At 43.5% G+C, this 14664-nt stretch overlaps 1 protein-coding gene across 1 annotated transcript in view; it reads right to left on the reverse strand.

The window, feature by feature from the left end:
• The window catches only part of RYR3 (ryanodine receptor 3), a 505740-nt gene that overhangs the window by 316661 nt on the left and 174415 nt on the right, over positions 1-14664 (reverse strand). The window lies entirely within an intron of this gene.

A 14664-nucleotide genomic window follows, 5' to 3' on the forward strand; every position in this document is an offset into this window, starting at 1 on the left:
AATGCTCACTGAGTACTTTCTCTGTGCCAAGCACTGTTCTAAGTGCTTTGAATATATTAACTCCCTTAATCCTCATAACCACCCTGTAAGACAGGAATTATTAACATTCCAGTTTATAGCCAAGGAAACAGGCATAGAGAAGACAGAGAGAAGTTAGGTCTGCTGCCTGAGGTCATGGCTTCTATTTGGCTGAGTCAGATTCAAAGCCAAAGTCTATCTACTTAATTCTATCTACACTGTTCCAACCACTGATGGAAATATTAAAGCTATTCTTCACAACTAGAATATTTTCAGTCAGCAAATATTTAAATATTACATTTATAGAAAACATAGCGCTTGGTTGTGAGAAGCACACATCACTGTTTCATAGGAGCTTAGACTCTAGTTTCATGATTTGCCAATTTCCTTGGGAATATAGCTTATAACCAACCACATACCAAGCCTTTGTTTCCTATGGGGCACTGGAGAACATGGTCACTAGGAGAAAACAAGATTGAGGAATGAGGGCCAGAAGTCACCAACAGCTATATCTAACACTCTGAGACAGGTAAAGTGGTTTCCATGGATGTCCAATTTAAAAGCCAAAGCAAGCCCACTGCTCAGGCACAGATAACCTCTGATGTCAACATTTTCATTTGTAAAATAATGAAATGGGTAATCTCTAAGTTTCCTTTAATTTTGAAGTGTTTCATACATTATTTATCCCCCTGCAAACCTCAACACCACCAAATAAGATGTTTTACTTGATGGACCTACTATTTCCCTTTATTAAAGTGTTTAGACTGCCAAGTCAAGGATGGGTAATCCTATCCCAGGGGTTAAGGACCTCTGGGCCACTTAAATTTTGAGGACTTTTCTACAAAGCATGTTTCCACTCAGGGTCACCACAGTCCAAAATCTAAAAACCCAATCTTCCTAGAATTCTGGTATAACATACAATGTCCTTGTTCTTTTTATGAAAAAGACTATAGGAGAAACTATAATCAAGAGACAACAGCTTTTATTTTGTATATTTCTTGCTTTGTCTTCAAAGTCTGCTCTTGCTGTAGGTAATTAACTCATCTGTATGAGACTTGAGCGAGCCAACAGCTGTTAATGCCAGGCTGATCATCACATCCAGGAAATGTTTCTAGAGCATATACAGCATCATTCTAAGTAGCATACACTATGACAGAACACTTCCCTAAAGGTCTTACACCATAAACATATCATCTAACTCCATTTCCCCAAATGCAATGCCTTTGCAGAAAATGTCACAGAGATTCCTTTCTACCACTTCTTAGTCTATCTGGATCTCATATCACCAGAAGAGGAAGCCAAAGAGACAGAGTTTGTGTGTTTCTTCTTCTTCCACTTCAGGAAAGCAGGTGTTTTGGAGATTTTTTTATTCAGGAATGTCTGCAGTGATGGTTGGTACTTTAAAGTTTTTTTTGTTTGTTTGGTTTTTTTTTAGATTTATTTATTTGACAGAGATCACAAGTAGGCAGGGAGGCAGGCAGAGAGAGAGAAGAAAGGAAGCAGGCTCCCTGCTGAGCAGAGAGCCTGATGCGGGGCTCTATCCTAGGGCCCTGGGATCATGACCTGAGCAGAAGGCAGAGGCTTTAACCTACTGAGCCACCCAGGAGCCCCTAAGGGTACTTTTTGGCTAACCAACTGAATGATTTCAGCCTTCATGCTCACTTTTACAAAAACCCTACGGAGTCCATTCTCCTGTAGACATAAGTCTTCTGTAGACGGGTCCCAGGACTAGATATCCTGCCGTGGCAGGAGACTGTGTGATTCAAAGCCACTTTTCTCTTTCCTGGGTCTGGTTTACTTGGACAGGAGAAAGGAGCATTTTCCCAGCACCGCCATCATCCATCCTGATGGAAGACCACCAGTAATAGAGACACAAGACATGCTCCAATCAGATTTGTCTTTTTCCTCCAGATAGGTAAGTCCCAAGGCAGTCATGACATCATTACTGGTACAAACAGTGCATGTAAACGGGAGACAACAGCCGTGGGAGAAAAACCCTCAAATGAGAGCCCTGTACCTCTCCTTGGTTTACACAGTTTCCTTACGGTTTAATTTTTCTACCTCTGGAGTATGGTCCTCAGCTGGAGCCGGTGCTTGGGGATAAGGTGACACCAGCCAAAGAGCACACAGAACAACATAGGGATGGTGGCGAGGGAAAAGACAGGGCAACAGGAGTATCCGGAGAAGGACAAAATGCAAGTAGTACCTTGTGATATAAACAGAGAGCAGAGCCCAGAGCCAGATGACCTGCTACACCTGCTGCCAGCCTTAATTAAGCTCCACACAGGCCTGAGCTCCCACCTCCCCGTTCTTCAAGAATGAGCAAAGGCCACTCGTCCATCAAAGCTAATTTGTTTGCAGCACGAGAGTCCCCCAGGAGGGCGGCTCATCGGCTCTGGCCTCTGGAGCCTGGGCCTCAGTCACTCTGCCCGGCAGGCATGTGGCCCATGTTTTACTGATTCTCAGCATGGAGAGAAGGGCTCTGATGACATCTGTTCTGACACAGCTCTTCATCTCTCTCCCCAGCCCCGTCCGCCGCCTAGAGAAGTGCTACATTCCCAAATGCCCTCCAGAAAACCTTGAGATTCCAGGGCCCTGCAAAAGCCAGGAGCTAGGTATTCATTTAGCTCCATGATGTGGGAAGTAGAAGGGAGGGCCTGTGGACTCCCCATGGTCCATAAATCCATGTAACATCTTCCTCACTGCACCAAAAGTGCTTTTTTTCAGGCTTACTAAAAGCAAGATGGTGGGCATCTGATGCTCTTGCTGTCAAATTCACGTAGCATTCTTCTGCCTAGCACCTCACAAGAAGCTCTCAGCACTGTGCTGGCTTGTACTAGCCAGGCTTTGGGGGAAAGGAAGAGGGAGTCAGTTCCAAGTGGGGGAGAGGCTGTCCTCCCTCTATTCCCCTGTGAACCACACTCTGTTCTGGCTTGCTAATTCTCAAGCAGTGCAGTCTGTTTCGGAGTGTGGGTATCCTGAAAAATCTGTGTCATTCTACTTTGGGTATCTCCAGTACAAAGAACAGCAAGTGCTCAGCTCCAGAGTTCTTGAATGGACTCTGTGTTCTAGAAGACTCTCTGAGAGTATGTGGCTGGTGGTGGCTGTGGCTGTAGGCAAATTGGAGCGAGCACTTGCCTGGCTGGCTGGGCCCTTTCGCCAACTTGTTTACGATTCAAAAGTCCCCGTCATGGGTCTCCTTCCACTTCTCCATTAATCTATCTGGATCTCACACAGTCAAGCCTTAATGATACACCACCTAAGTGTATCAATAGCTTTGAATTAAAAGCAATATTGGGTATGTTAGTTAAGTGTGAATACTCTTTTAACATTGGGCTCCATGAGGTCCGATATCTGCTCAACTGCTTATTAGTTGAACGAGGATAAGCAGGTAACTTAGTCTCTGTCTCAGCTTCCTTATTTATAAAATAGAGATACAATAGTATCTACTTCTCAGCATAGACAGTTCTTATGTGTAAGAACTTAAAAATAGGGTCTGGTACCTAGAAACCGATGTCAGATATTATCCATCACAGAGCACTGAAATCAGAACATCAATAAGTCACTTATATATTCATTTACAGAACTAGTATTTTTGAGGTTCTTATTATGTGTAAGGACAAAGCAAATTCCCCAGCCTTCAAGGTTGTGTGGTCAAGTGCAGTGTCAGGGAAGCAAATGGACAATTTCCAAAGTATGCTTCCAAAGGCTCAGAGTGAGTAAGAAATGAGGAAGCATACAGAATTGAACGTGGCTGGGGTAGAAGGGTGGGGAAGGGAGGTGGTGGGGAAGATGGGAGCAAGAGAGGGAAAAGAGAGGGAAGCAAGTAAAGGGAGGAGAGAAGCAAGGTTGAAGAAGAAATAGGCATTAGACTGAGAGGGTCTTGAATCCCCCTGTCAAGGAGTTTGGACTTTATCTTCAGAGCAAGAGAACATCATTAAAGGAAGTTATTCAGGAATTCGTCTAATCAAATTTGTTTTTTTGAGAGATCCTGGCAGGTCCATTCTGAAGGAGGCTAGACCAAGGCAGAGAAACAAATGAGGGGTTTGTTGCCATACGCTTGTTATTAGGTGACAATAGCGTGAATTAAAGTAATGGAGTTGAATGTGGAGATACGAGAATTAATTTGAAATATCTTGAGAAAGTAGGAGAGGTGAGACCTGGCAATTAATGGAATATAGGAAATGAAGAAGATGACCAGGATGGAAAAGAGTGCAAAAAAGCTGGGGTTCAAGAATAAGCCATACCATATATCAAAAGGACCACAGAGATGATAATTGTACTTGGCAAATTATCCACCGGAACCTCACATTTGGGCCAACAGATTGATGACAAGAGAGCGGAGGTCTCTGTGACTATGTATGGGTATCCCCTCAGATGTCAGCAGAGCTAGGCTCATCTGGGAAAAGAGTGGGAATCTGAGAAGATGATGCATATTCTCCTTAATAAGAGAATTCCTGGAGATGCAGCCTCTAGTCAGCCCAATTAGCCTTACTCTCCTTTTCCACGTCCATTAAGCAGGTCAGCCGGTATCTGAGTACCACAATGCACATTCAGTACTGCCCTAGCTGCTGTGGGGAACAAAAGAAAAGGCCTGGCTTCTGTTCTTTAAGAAATTTTTTTTTAAAGATTTATTTATTTGACAGAGAGATAGAGAGCGATCACAAGTAGGCAGAGAGGCAGGCAGAAAGAGAGTGGGGGAAGCAGGCTCCCCGCCGAGCAGAGAGCCGATGTGGGGCTCGATCCCAGGACCCCAAGATCATGACCTGAGCTAAAGGCAGAGGCTTAACCCACTGAGCCGCCCAGGCGCCCCTGTCCTTTAAGAAATTTTAAACCTACTGTACTAAAGACATTATAGAACAACGCAAAAGAGAATATTCAGTCCTCAATGGAGAGGTCGGAGTTCTATGTCCTGCAGGACACAGGGCCCTCTCAGCAATGTTGTGATCAGGAAAGCATAGCCCAGGCTGGCGGCTGGCCTCAAGAAGGTTTATGTGAACAAGAAGTTCCTGGCACATAAAAGAACTCAAATTTTTGTTTAATGAATGAACAAGACGGGGGAGTTATTCAATCCATTTTCTTGTGTCTTCTTCCCTTCTGTTTAAAATTCCATTAGTTGAAGCAGCATTTTTTTTTTAAGATTTTTATTTATTTATTTGACAGAGAGATCACAAGTAGGCAGAGAGGCAGGCAGAGAGAGGGGGGCAGGCAGGCTCCCCGCTGAGCAGACAGCCCCATGGGGGACTCCATCCCAGGACCCTGAGATCATGACCTGAGCCGAAGGCAGAGGCTTAACCCGCTGAGCCACCCAGGTGCCCTGAAGCAGCATTTTTAAGTTACGAGCTTCACTGAACCTTTGTCCTTACTTTCCTTTGCCTTTTCATCCAGTCAGTAAAGGGAGTAGGCAAAGGAAGGAGAAGGTAGAGAACAACTCCTGCTTACTCATTTTTCTACCCATATCTCCCACGCCAGCCCCAGGTCTGAGCAAGTAGGTGCATGTATGTGACTGACACCGTATTATATTTTTGTGCTGATGGGTTTGCATGGACTCAGCCCTACTCCAGGGGGTAGGCTACAGAGTCTAACCTGCAAGGTGAGGTCATTTCTAATGCCCGGCATCTGGGGAGAAGCACTGCATGTGCTAGTAACAGGCAAAGATGGATTCAGTCCCCAGTGGCCTGGCTTCTAGATGCATCGTGTTTGTTCTATTTCACTATACCACCTCAAAGAAAAGACGTAACCATCACCCTGTGATGGCTTGATGTAGTCCTAACTAAAAGACCATGGACAAGAAGGCTTCCCAAGCTTCCCGGCACAGAAACCTAATCTCTTCTCCAGAAGATATTCCAGTTGGGTACACGGTGCTATTGGGTAAGACCGATTTTCCATGTAGGATAGCATTAGGATGGCTGGAGATGGCATGTGTGACTTGAATTTCAGGAGCTTTAAGCACTTGACAGACATTATCTCATTCACCTCCATACAGCAGACATGAGCTCATTTTGTGGACTTCCTCTCCTATTGATAATACATAATTATTTGTATCGTGCTTATGCTGAAAAGGCAGAACCAGTCATTAACCAAACTAATACCCACATCTTGTCCCAACCAGGTTTTATGTAAATATTTATGCAGTTAAGTACTTTTTAAACCTACCTTTGTCATCTCTAAGTTTTTGATAAATTTATAATAAAATTATACACTGAATGTTTAAATATGAAGATGTTGCCTAGCTTTTGGATTTCTATAAAGATACAGGATGGTTCTACAACTGTTTGAGAGACAACTCAACTGAGGTACAAAGGAATTGGGTAAAACTTTGACGGGCAAGTGGAGAAACAAGAGTAGAACCCATATGTACATTTTAAATGCATCCATTTACTGACCTATATAATTTTACGAGGTATTGTGCTGAATTCTTTATAAATATTCTCCCATTTAACACTAATCTTGACCCTTAGGGAAGAGATACTAAGCCGATTTTATAGATGAGCAAACAGACTCAAGCGCTGAAAAAGCTGCCCCACAATCACATGCTGGAAATGACACCTAAATCCTGAATTTCAAACTCAGCTCTTTCTGATTGACCCTGTGTCAGTACTCCTGAAGGTCTCATCCCTACCCCAAGCTCGAAGAATTCTAACTACTAGGCTGCCTCCTCTCAAGTTTTATATTTTAATGACTAGTTAAGGGTTTCATATTAGATTCCTGACTCTCAGAGTTCTCTATTTTGGAAGAGCCACTGGGAATATAAAGGCTACAAAAGCAGTGAGTGAGACAATCAGAGATGAAGAACTTCACAAAATTGAGGTTTCTGGCAGGCAAGATCACACAGGCTGTCACATCTGAGATGAACTTCCCACATAAGTGCTCTCTTCCAAGAGACAATTTAACTCTGGGCAAGATGGGACAGGTTTCCACCAAAGATAGACATGTGTAGATTTGAAACATGTACCTATCCAGATGGTAAACATTTTGAGGGAAGAAATTTTGCTTATCTGTATTAAGAGGGGTTATCATGAAACAAGTTTGAAGATGTATAAAAACTTGCTTAATTTTTTATGTTTTAATGCTCTGCTATGAAAAAGGATAGAGGGTCTTTTTGAAAGTATAGACAGTCACTATTCATAACAGTTGAGTTCCAATTTTTGCTTATACTGTTGCCAACAAAAGCCATTATATATAAGTAGTGTGGTACACATGTATTTTAAAGATTTATTCATTGAAGTAATCTCTACACCCAACACGGGGCTTAAACTCCCAACCTGAGTTGTGATCAAGAGTTACATGTTCTTCCGACTGAGCCTGCCAGGCACCCATCACAAAATTTAAACATATAGCTGGAAAACATTCTTTTGGGGGAAGAAGAGGAGGAAGAGGTCATTATCTTTGAAAGAAGGAAGTGACGAAGGTCCCTTCTGATCGATGCCTGAGGAGTCAGTTACAGGAACACAACACCCTCAGCATCCAGCAGTCTATAGGTGTGTGCAAGTGAGGGGGGAGTGGGAGGGAGAATCTCAAGCAGGCTCCACGCCCAGCACGGAGATCAATCTCAAGACCCTGAGATCATGACCTGAGCCGAAATCAAGAGTTGGATGCTTAACCGACTGAGCCACTCAGGCACCCCTAGGTGCATGTCCATTGCAGGATGAGGGAGTAGTTCGGGAAAAACTGACAGCTGTTGAAAATCACTGCTGCAGCACAAAGAGACTTACTAAGAAGAAGCACTCACCACCATGGGCAAGCGAGGGCAGCATCTGATGCCATGCTGGCCTGAGGTTTACTCCAAGACAAGAGCAAGGAAAGGCATGGAATAAGCTGATCCCACGCAGGGAAAAGGGAGAAGGCTATGAAGGTATTAAAAGGTGTTGATACTAGAAAAAAAAATAAAAACTACTTCTACTACCAGGAATCTAAATAATTATTAAATAATTACTCAACACTTGCTGAAAGTTTTTAAAAAAGGATTACTTATTTTAGAGAGAGAGTGAGCCCTCATGAGCAGGGGAGGGGCGGAGAGCAAGGGAGACAAGCAGAGCCCCCCATCAGTCATGTGGATGAGGTAATGACCTAAGCCCAAACCAAGAGTCAAAGGCTCAGCCAGCTGAACCACTCAGATGCCCCAGTGAAACATTTTCTATGCAAGGGAGGTTCCACGGCCACCTAAGAAGCAGGAAGTCCAAATTGCAGGACAAATATCCTTTGACCAAAGTCTTGTCAAGAAATGCCAACCAAAAGTGAGGAAGAACTAAAAACACCCACAGTCACAGTTCCTATGCTTCATCTGTGAAACGTCCAGATACCGGTTATTTAATGGACACTGACTTCTCCTGGGGGTGGGGGGGAAGATTGTTAATTCAAATGAGAGCAACACCTGCAACATCAGTTACCCTTTTGATGATCAGGGATTTCTCACAAGAGCTACTACAAATAAGCTCATTCTGGAAGAATGAATGGAGAAATATGGCGGGGCTGAGAATCTCCTGGATAAGACTGCTAATAATTCAGATTCCTGGGGCCCTAATCAAGGCAGCTACTTTCAAAGACTATCCCAGATGACTCTGAAGTAGGCAGTCTCTGAACCCAATTTGAGAGACACTGCAGAACAACTGGACCAAACAAATGAATTCAGGATCCTGGAAAGTAGCGGATTCTCACTCTAGATCCTTCCTTAAAGAGTTCATCAAAATATGAAATTTTCTTTCAAATGAATAATCCCCCAATGTGAAATCCACATGACCATTGTTTTTAATAATCTTGCCTAAAATGATCCTATCCAAGAGTAACATCTAGGTGTCCTGGACACCTAGTTTTCTGCCAAGCATCAGTGTTTCTGGCACAGTTAGGAAGAATGTTACCAAGGGCTTGGCAAAAATTAGTGCTATGAAGCTGGTGTTCTTTAAAATAAGGAAGAAAGGGCAGCCAAAGAAGCAGAGACAAAACGCTGGGCAGCTGGTGGCTAAAACTGCCTGCTGGGAGAAAGCGGAAGTGACAGGCTAGATGGCTGGTTTGGTTCTGGACTGAGCCAAGATCCCCCCATCAACCCTCCCCTAGCCCCCGCCCTGCCCAGCATGGTCAGCATGTTAAGTAAGGAAGGTGCCAAAAGGCTTAAACTTGGAACACTTGCATCTCGAAAAAACAAGCTGAGTGGCAAAGCAGAAAAATGTACCTACTATTTATGGAGAGAGATATCTAAAACAACTCTTTATATGGTCCTTTAAAAAGATGGCTACATATAAAAGCCTAGCTTAACGAGGGGCACAGGTAATACACCAAGCTCTGTGGATATATAATAAGATCCTAACATCAACTGTTATTTTGAAGAGCTTGTGTATCTGAAAAAGAGTAGAGCTCAGGAAAGAGGCTAAGCAGCATGTCAGCAGGGAGATGGACCCTGCATACCTGTCCCAGATTCCCTGATGGTGTTAGGGGCATGAACACCAGCTAGAAAAGCACAGGGTCCAAGATGATGAAGTTAGAACGAGGTGTGGTGGGCAGATATACCAAGGGATGAGGTGAAAACTGAGAGGGGTGGGCTGGTAAAGTCTAGCTCAACCTAACATTTATGTGTTAGTCTCCAGCTTGACTGACTTGAGTGTTGGTTTAAGAACATGGACCAGCATTGCACTGTCCAAGTGTTCTCTTCTCCCTTTTGAGTGATGATATGGTTGTCAAAGAACTTGGAAACCATGGTAAGGCTGCTCACTATCACCAAAGCAGAGGTACTCAGTGGCTGCAGGACAGAATTTGTCTCTTGGCCATTTCATTACACACCAGGAAGTTGATGATTGAGGAAAGCATTATGGGAAACCAAGGCGAGTGGAGAAAACGCCGAGCTAGAGTTGAAGGCTGCCAGAGAGAAAAGAGATGCCGGGTGCTCAAAGGCAGTGCTGTTCTGTATGGTGCACTTGTCATTAGCATCACTCATCTCTTTAGGGGAAAAGCTCCAATGTATGGGGTCCTGCCTTGACTGCAGCACCAGCCCCACAAATCTCGTGGACTCGGGATCTCAGGTCAACACAGAGCTCATGGCAATGAAGGGCAAGGACAACAGCTTGGCTTCCAAATGGTCTGATTTTTTTCCCCCCAGTGACTCCTTCCCACTCTCAAATGGCATCCAGATTCCAATGTGGAAATGCAGTTTTTATTTCTGCCCACCCCATGAAGTTTTTGCTTTGACAGAAATAAGCGTATCACTATAAACTAAGTTCTGGATCAAAAAATATTTTGGCAGGAGTGTATGGACAGATGTTCATAAAATTTGCAGTTATAAAAAAGCCTTTGTGATGATAAGTAACAGTCATAAATATTCTTTGCCAATATGGAAAAAGTACTTTTACACCCATATGGAGAACTAGACCTCATCCATTCTAACTGCCTCATAGGACTCTGAGCCAAACTATTACCACCAGATGCTTACATTTACAAAGATTAGCACTGCATGCAAGGGTTAATACTAAGCAACCCCATTTACAAGGGGGCATATAATACTCATCACACAGATTTTAAAACATGTACAGATAGCAGGGAGTCAGCACTGTCTGTCAGTAGCTGCAGGAGTTAGAGACATTCACTTAGAATAAGCACTGCTTGAAAAACAAAATGAAAAATAAACTCCTGGAACTATACCAAAATAAAAAGCTCTTACACAGCAAAGATGCAACAAAACAAAAAGGCAACCTACTGGAAGGGAGAATATATTTGCAAATTATATATCCAATGAGGGGTTAATATCCAAAATATATAAAAGGATTCTACAACCCAACATCAAAAAAACCTCTAGTAATATGACTAAAAGATGGGCAGAAAACATGAATAGAGATTCTTCCGAAGACAACACGCAGATCACCAGAAGACATGTGCAACAATGCACTCATCATTAGGGAAATCCAAATCCAAAACCAAAATGAGATACCACCTTATGCCTGTCAGACTACTAGAACCAAAAAGACAAGTAACAAGTGTTGGTGAGGATATGGAGAATAAGGAACCCTCGTGCCCTGTTGGTGGGGATATAAATTGGTAAAGTCACTGTGGAAAATAGTATGGAGTTTCCTCAAAAGATTAAAAAACAGAACTACCATATGACTCAGCAATTTCAGTGCTGGGTATTTACTCAAAGAAAACAAAAACCACTAATTTGAAAAGATATATGTGCCCCTGTGTTTGCTGCAGCTGATTTACAATAGTTAAGATATGGAAGCAACCTAAGCGTCCACCCACAGATGGACGGCTAAAGAAGATGCGATACACAAACACACCCTAGTACTCAGCCATAAGAAAGAATGAGACCAGGGCACCTGGGTTAAGCCTCTGCCTTTGGCTCAGGTCATGATCTCAGGGTCCTGGGATCGAGCCCCACATCGGGCTCTCTGCTCGGCGGGGAGCCTGCTTCCCCCTCTCTCTCTGCCTGCTTGTGCTCTTTCTCTCTCTGTCAAATAAATACATAAAAGCTTTAAAAAAACAAAAAAGAACGACATCTTGCCTTTGCCAACAAATGGATGGACCTGGGGGTTATTACACTAAGTGAAATAAGGCAGAAAAAGACAAAAATTGTATGATTTCATTATCTAAAAACAAAAGAACAGACAACTAAACAGACCCAGAAGTACTGAGAATGAACCGATGGTTGTGGGGATGGGAGGAGAAGGAATAGGCAAGAAGGGGAGTGGGACATAGAGCTGTCTAGTTATGGAATAAGTCATAGGGCTACTAATAAAGACTGCTTCATTGGAGTGGTGGTAGAGAGACCTATGACCTACTTCAATTAGCTCCTCTTCAATAATGTCTTTCTTACCAGGAAACATTCTAAGTATGGAGTTGGACAATCATCTGTAAAGACCGGTTGGATCCCATTCTCTCCAAAGCTTTCTTCACTGAAGTCACCAATCCCTTTTCACTCAGGGCATAAACTGGCTTTGAGCAATGCAAGGAAACCATAAGGAGAGTTAGTCTCTTCCTACTTGAACCCAACGCATCACTCAGCATCTAGTGAAGCTGGCCAGGAAATACATGTCAAATACTTCCTCTGCCCAACTACCCCAGTTCATATACTGGACCATGACTTGAGCTCCCTTCCTCTCAGCTCCACTAAGTAACTAACCCAGGCTACTGAAGTTCACCATCAAAAAATGAGGCCAGAGGGGCACCTGGATGGCTCAGTGGGTTAAAGCCTCTGCCTTCGGCTCAGGTCATGATCCCAGGGTCCTGGGATCGAGCCCCACATCGGGCTCTCTGCTCAGCAGGGAGCCTGCTATCCCCCCTCTCTCTGCCTGCCTCTGCCTACTTGTGATCTGTCTGTCAAATAAATAAATAAACAAACAAATCATTTTAAAAAAATGAGGCCAGAGAATAGACATTCAAAGACAGATTACGGAGTTTTCTTTCCCCTCCCCTCCTGGACAATGAGGAGTTACCTCCAGTAAATAATGATTTAGAGGGAGGAGGGGCAGAGGTAAAGGGAGAGAGAGAATCTGAAGAAAGCTCTGAGCCCAGTGTGGAGCCGGACACAGGACTCAGTCTCACACCCTGAGATCATGACCTGAGCTGAAACCAAGAGTTGGACACTTAATTGACTGAGCCACCCAGGCGCCCCCCTCTACTACAGAAGGGTTGAGTTAACTTGGCTCCATGAGAGAGAATGAACACATTGATGGAAACTGACGGAGCAATGACACACCTCAAAAAGCAAAGTCCTTCTTCATGGTGACCTAAGCATGTCAAGACCCTGTAGAGATAAATGCTTCAAATTACCCAGCTGCTCTCCAGGGACATCTGTCCTTATGTCCTCAGTGAGTAAGACAGAGATGAAAGGCATGTTTCATGTCTAATTAAACTTCTACATTTTGGGAAAGAAGCAACTTCATTCACTACTATAGCAATTGGGAACTTTCCATGGCAGGCTATATGGAAGCTTGAACATGATGCTAATCAAGTCAAGGGCGTAGCTTTGCTTCATTTCGTGAGGACATCTATACCCCTAAGCTGGCTAGCTACTTTATCATTCCTTAGTCAAACAAGGAAACAGGTGTCAAAGGCTGATGACTGCAAATTCAACCATGCAGCAATTTCTAAATGGTGGCTTGAGGAGTACCTGTATAAGAATCATGCATTCATTTTTGCTTTGTTTTGCTTTGTTTTGGTTCTTAAAGAGAGATACCTAGGTGGCTTAGTTGGTTAAGCATCTGCTTTCAGCCCAGGTCGTGATCCCAGAGACCTGGGATCAAGTCCCACATTGGGTTTCTTGCTCAGTGGGGAGCCTGGTTCTCCCTCTGCCTGCTCTGCCTGCTGATCTCTGACAAATAAGTAAATAAAATCTTAAAAAAAAAAAAAAAGAAAGAAAGAAAGAACGAAAAAGCAGATTTCTGGCCCTACCCAAGACAAGACATAAGAGAATATACTCTGAGGAGCACTGTCCTTCCGGGTGGGCTCTGGGCCAAAGCCCCTAGATGCTGGCCAGGCTTATTTTGTTTTTTAAAGATTTTATTTATTTGAGAGAGAAAGATACAGAGAGAGAGGAAGAGCAAGTGCATGGATGCGCACCAGTTGGGGGGTGGAGAGCAGGGGCAGAAGGAGAGGGAGAAGCAGGCTCCCCGCTGAGCAGGGAACCCAATGCAGGCTTGGTCCTAGGACCCTAAGATCATGACCTGAGTGCAAGCAGACACTTAACTGACTGAGCCACCCAGATGCCCAGGCTTATCATCTTTAAAGATAAAACATTCTGACATGACTTACTTGGAAAACCAGGTAGTGAGCAAACACTACTTATTTTTCAGCTTGAACGGAAATCAGAGAAGACTGCAGAAACTTTCTCATGAACATCAAAAAGTTCTCCTCTTTCTTGGCTGTATTTTGCACCCAAACTACTCTCTGGTTGTTTACTAGAGGCTCTGCCAATGAGAACACTATGGCTTCTTTGTTGACACGGTCTCAGAGCTTGCATTGATTACTAAAAACCTACCTCATCTTTGGGTGAAAGAAGTGAAGCTGTCTGAACCTCGATGCCACAGCTAATCAGGGTAACAATTCAAATCTCAGGTCTCAAGGGACTGCTTCTGGGATGAAAGAGGTGGCTTGGAGATCAGTGAGCCCACCCTCCCTCCACTTCTATGCGGCAGTGTATGTGAACCTCCCCAAAGAGAGGACAGTCTGTTCTGGTTGGAAGTAGAAATATCCTGGGGTGTATAGAGAAGTGCTCAAGCGGGGCTTGAGGCAAAAATCCTTGATGAAAGTGCTCCAAGAAGAAATGGATCATTAGGTCAAAGGGTTTTTAATTTTGTCAACCACTCAACAGTTAGCAAACAACTGTCTGAGAGAGGCTTACAGATAGCTCTCTTGCAACCAGCTGTTTGCATCTTCTAAAGGCTTTGAATAAGGCTCAGTTGAGTTTAAGTGAACTGAGAGGAAAATTATATGAAAATGTCCTAATAGAGAAATCAGCTCAATTCTGGAATGACTGCGTTAAGAACACTTTGTAAGCATTCCCTGAAATATAATGTGCATGAGCAAAAACAAATTAATTCTCCAATGTGCTGGAATTATTTTAAATCACCTATTTGCTGCATGTCAGCAAATGAAGAACAAACAAAATATTGTTTGCAAAGGATTCGCAGAATTTTTCAGTTCATGTAGTTTGTTCAGGTCACT

This window comes from Mustela putorius, unplaced genomic scaffold (genome assembly GCF_011764305.1).
Source record: "Mustela putorius furo isolate JIRA1106 unplaced genomic scaffold, ASM1176430v1.1 tig00003898_pilon_pilon_pilon, whole genome shotgun sequence".
In the NCBI taxonomy this organism is placed as follows: Eukaryota; Metazoa; Chordata; class Mammalia; order Carnivora; family Mustelidae; genus Mustela; species Mustela putorius.